The sequence below is a fragment of the Hylobates moloch genome, unplaced genomic scaffold (assembly GCF_009828535.3).
Source record: "Hylobates moloch isolate HMO894 unplaced genomic scaffold, HMol_V3 SCAFFOLD_19, whole genome shotgun sequence".
NCBI classification, from domain to species: Eukaryota; Metazoa; Chordata; class Mammalia; order Primates; family Hylobatidae; genus Hylobates; species Hylobates moloch.
The window spans coordinates 75,828,164-75,833,863 of NW_026652294.1; the positions used below are offsets into that span (position 1 = coordinate 75,828,164).

A 5,700-nucleotide genomic window follows, 5' to 3' on the forward strand; every position below is an offset into this window, starting at 1 on the left:
ACCAAAAGCAATGGCAACGAAAGCCAAAATTGACAAATGGGATCTAATTAAACTGAAGAGCTTCTGCACAGCAAAAGAAACTACCGTCAGAGTGAACAGGCAACCTACAGAATGGGAGAAAACTTTTGCAACCTACTCATCTGACAAAGGGCTAATATCCAGAATCGACAATGAACTCAAACAAATTTACAAGAAAAAAACAAACAACCCCATCAAAAAGTGGGTGAAGGACATGAACAGACATTTCTCAAAAGAAGACATTTATGCAGCCAAAAAACACATGAAAAAATGCTCATCATCACTGGCCATCAGAGAAATGGAAATCAAAACCACAATGAGATACCATCTCACACCAGTTAGAATGGCCATCATTAAAAAGTCAGGAAACAACAGGTGCTGGAGAGGATGTGGAGAAACAGGAACACTTTTACACTGTTGGTGGAACTGTAAACTAGTTCAACCATTGTGGAAGTCAGTGTGGGATTCCTCAGGGATCTCGAACTAGAAATACCATTTGACCCAGCCATCCCATTACTGGGTATATACCCAAAGGACTATAAATCATGCTGCTATAAAGACACATGCACACGTATGTTTGTTGCGGCACTATTCACAATAGCAAAGACTTGGAACCAACCCAAATGTCCAACAACGATAGACTGGATTAAGAAAATGTGGCACATATACACCATGGAATACTATGCAGCCATAAAAAACGGTGAGTTCGTGTCCTTTGTAGGGACATGGATGAAACTGGAAAACATCATTCTCAGTAAACTATCGCAAGGACAGAAAACCAAACACCGCATGTTCTCACTCACAGGTGGGAATGGAACAATGAGAACACATGGACACAGGAAGGGGAACATCACACTCCGGGGACTGTTGTGGGGTGGGGGGAGGGGGGAGGGACAGCATTAGGAGATATACCTAATGCTACATGACGAGTTAATGGGTGCAGCAAACCAACACGGCACATGGATACATATGTAACAAACCTGCACATTGTGCACATGTACCCTAAAACCTAAAGTATAATAATAAAAAAATAAAATAAAATAAAATAAATACATAAATAAAATAAAAACCACTGACTATGTAGCTTTTGCAGAGATCATACCCCAGAACCAAAAGGCCATTGTTAATTCCCTGAAATCCTGGAATGAGACCCTCACCTCCAGGTTGACTACTTTACCTGAGAATCCACCAGCTGTTGACTGGGCTTACTACAAGGCCCGTGTAGCCAAGGCAGGCTTGGTGGATGACTTTGAGAAGTTTAATGCCCTGGAGTTTCCTCTGCCAGAGGATAAATATACTGCCCAGCTGGATGCTGAAGAAAAAGAAGATGTGAAATCTGTGCTAAGTGGGTGTCTCTCTCAAAGGCCAGGATAGTAGAATATGAGAAACAGAAGGAGAAAAATGAGGAACTTAATTCCATTTGATCAGATGAGCATTGAGGGCTTGAAAAAAGCTTTCCCAGAAACCAAATTAGACAAGAAAAAGTATCCCTAATGACCTCACCAACCAATCAAGAATTTATAAAATTGAGTCCAGGAGGAAGATCTGGCCCTTATAGTACACATTCTGGACATTAAAAATAAAATAATTATACAGTTAAAAAAAATTTAACAAAACCCTACCTCATGTTTATATGTATGCAATATCTATGACTGAGATAAGAGCATGTTAGGAGTGTTCCTCTATTTGCAATTTCAATCTATTTTTGCAAATATTTTCAACAAATCAGCTAGTTTCTAGCTTAGTGTTAGGAATTTTTTACCTCATTCTTGTTGTTGAATAATATGCTGTCAGGAATGTTCTTCGCTGGCAATAGTTGATGAGTCTGTACGTAGTTAAGAGAATAAAGATGGAGCCTTTGTCAGTTCTCTTAGGTTTACAATAAAGATGTACAGTGTGAGACCACAGTGAGGGCTCTCCTTTTCTTTAAGACATTTGTTATATGTCACATGTCAAACGGTCATGAGAGATGATCTTTCTAAAGAGCGGGTTTTTCCCTGGCCCAAACAACTCTTATAAAAATGGATGTCACATCAGCGCACCAGTCTAATGAAGCCCACCAGGCAACGTGCTCACTCTGTAGGGAGAACTGGAATAAATAGCAGCTACATATTCTCATCAGTCAGGCAGTCACCCAGAGCTTTCAGCTTTCCGCTCTGGTGCTTTTGCTCATTCTGGCTACTCAGTCTGAAATAGTCTTCCCCTTCTATCCACACGAACAATCTTACATCACTACAAGGCTCACTTCTAATACACCTTCCCCAGTATGCCTTGCTGATTCCTTCCACACTCACTAAAGGTACCTTTCCTACCTTTGACATATCCTGCAGTCCCTCCCATTATCTAGTCCTATCTTGCAGCATTTTATCATGCACAAATCTTTCCCTTCTATCAGACTTAAGTTCTTTACTGGTTGGATCTGTATCCAATGCATTTTTTTATTACCCAAGTTGCCTAACAGTATGTCTCATACATTGAAAGTACTCAATAAATGTACATTGATTAAATAAATAAATTGATCCTAAGAGTAACTAGAATTATAGAATCAGACATGACAATGTTCTAATTGCCTTTCAAGCATGGTAGGCAGAAAATATAAACCCTAGATTGCAGAAATATATGATGGCTTCTGCTCCACCCACACTGAGGGCAAACATGCATGATCTGTCCTCGCACTCTTTCCTGTTGAGCCTTCATGAGGTCTTGCCATCCTTCTCAGGCCCCATGTTCTAGGAAGCCATTATCAATATATAAAAGTGTGCATAAGATATGAAACTTATGACTTTTAAAGATCCACAAATTGGTATTATTTCCTATCTTTGAACAGTCCTAAAGATCTGTGAGGTTTATGAATTTCTAATTTTGCTGAAGCAAAAGTTTGTTACAGATATATGCTACAAGGTGGGGAAATAACCAACTTTTTATCGATCACTCAGAGGATGCACCTCCGTGCAAGCAACAATTCCCCTCATATTAAAAATTGCTATTCATCATCTTCACCTTAGTTTTGAAAATTTAAGTAAGTGCTTAAGTAAATGTTACTATAAAAATGATGTAATGTAGGGTTGTGTTTATTCCAGTTAAGGAATTTTGTAACTTTACTAATTATTTCAACTTGTAGCTATAGAATTATTAAAGAATGAATGAAAGGAGCTTATTTATTAAAGTGTTCATTTATTGCATTTTGTGGGGGAAATTAGGTAACTTTAGTATTTGTAAATTAGAAAGGACCTCAAAGCATGTCCTTCATTGAGATGGTTAATTTTATGTGTCAACTTGACTGCACTAGGGGTGTCAGAGTAAACTTTATTTCTGGATGTGTCTACAAGGGTATTTCCAGATGAGATTAGCATTTGAATCAGTTGAATTTAATAAAGTAAATTGCCCTCCCCAGTGTGGGTGGGAATAATCCAATCTGTTGAGAGCTTGAAAGAACAAAAAGGTAGAGGAAGAAGGAACTTCTTCCTGCCTGCCTGCCTGCTTGAACTGGGACATGGTCTTCTCCTGCCCTTGGCCTGGGATTTACACCATCAGTTCCCCTGGTTCTCAAGCCTTGGGAATTGAACTTGAATCACACCACTGGGCTTTCCTGGGTCTCGAGCTTGCTGACAGTAGATTGAGGGACTTCTCAGCCTCCAGGATTGTGTGTGCCAGTTTCTCATAATCTCTTTATATATATATATATATCTTTATATAAATATATATATGTACAAATTGAATTGGACGCAGATCCAACCATATATATACATATATATACACACACACACATATATATACACACACACATATATATACACACACACATATATACACACACATATATATACACACGTATACACACACATATATACACACACACACACATATATATACACACACACACATACACACACACATACACATACTGTTGGTTCTGTTTCTCTAAAGAATCCTGACTAATACACTTGTGAATATCAAGAGTAGCTTTGGATTTAAGGACACCTTGGAAATCTCAGTTTTTCATAAGCCAGTCAGAATTAAAATAAGGCCAAAATTATGAAGAATTATAGCAGGAACTGATGATGACTGATGTGAGGAACTGCTCTGAGGCAGCTCACATCTTGGGGTATGCAGCTGGGACACGCATAGGAGGATGTGGAAAACACATGGGCTGAGGAACTCCATGACACACACCAGTAAATTGCTATGGAAGTTAAACTGTGCCTTTGCCAAGAACACAAGACCCCGACTGAAAATACTTTAAACAAAGAAATTTATCATATCGTATTGCAAGAAGTCCAGAGGTACAGTGGGCTCTAGGATTGATGACTCAGTGACTCTGTGATTTCATCAATGACTGAGGTTCTTTCCTTTTTTGCTCTGCATCCAGCCTCCATTATAGGCACAAGGTGACCATGAAAGTTCCAGAGGTCACATGCAGACACCATAACACTCAGAGTCATAAAAAGAGACTATCACTTTTGTTGATAATCATCAGCAAAACTATGACTATCATTTAAAATTATGATAATGACATTTAACACTTATGCGCCAGGCACTATTGTAAATGCTTTACAAATATAACTATTTTTTTACCATAATTAGTTCATTTAATTTTTGTCTGGACATGAAAATGCAAAACTTTAATAAAAATCATTATGCAAGGCAAAGCAATGACCCTCTGTTATGCATTTGGCAAAGAAATGTACTTTGGCCAGGCATGGTGGCTCACACCTATGATCCCAACACTTTGGGAGGCTGAGACGGGATGATCTCTTGAGGACCGGATTTCAGAGAGAGACCCTATCTCTACAAAAAATTTAAAAAATAGCCAGGTGTGATGGCACAAGCCTGTGTTCCCAGCTACTGGGGAGACTGAGGTAGGAGGATCACTTGAGCCCAGGAGGTAGAGGCTACAGAGATCACTGCACCAGCCTGGGTGACAGAGGGAGACCCTGTCTCAAAAAAAGAAAAAGCACTTCTATTATTTTATAATTTCAACTTTTATTTTAGATTCAGGGATACATGTGCAGATTTGTTACATATGTATATTGCCTGATGCTGAGGTTTGGGGTACAGGTCCCATCACTAAGGTAGTGAGCATAATCCCCAATAAGTAGTTTTTCAACCCACAGTCCCGTTTCTCCTTCCCTACTCTAGTAATCCACGGTGTCTACTGTTCCGATCTTTATGTTCATGTGTACTCAATGTTTTGTGTCCACTTATAAGTGAGGACATAAGGTGTTTGGTTTTCTGTTCCTGCATTAATTCTCATAGGATTCTGACCTCCAGCTGCGTCCATTTTGCTACAAAGGACATGATTTCATTTTTTATGGCTGGGTAGTATTCCATGGTGTATTTGTACCATATTTTCTTTATCCAGTTCCCTTTTCTCCACAGCCTCACTAGCAGCTGTTGTTTTTTGAATTTTTATAACAGCCATTCTGACTGGTATGAGATGGCATCTCATTGTGGTTTTGATTTGCATTTCTCTGATGATTAGTGAGGAGCATTTTTCATATGTTTGTTGAAAACATGTATGTCATCTTTTGAGAAGTGTCTGGTCAAGTTCTTTGCCCATTTTTTAATAAGTTTGTTTTTTGTTTATTTGTATAATATTCTTATAGATTCTGGATGTTAGACCTTTGTTGAATGCATAGCTTATGAATATTTTCCCCCATTCTGGAGTTTGTCTGATTATAG

General features: G+C 38.6%; 1 pseudogene; it reads left to right on the top strand.

The window, feature by feature from the left end:
- The window catches only part of LOC116459455 (ATP synthase subunit d, mitochondrial-like), a 6,601-nt pseudogene extending 5,059 nt beyond the window's left edge, over positions 1-1,542 (top strand).
- The last annotated feature ends 4,158 nt before the right edge of the window (positions 1,543-5,700 follow it).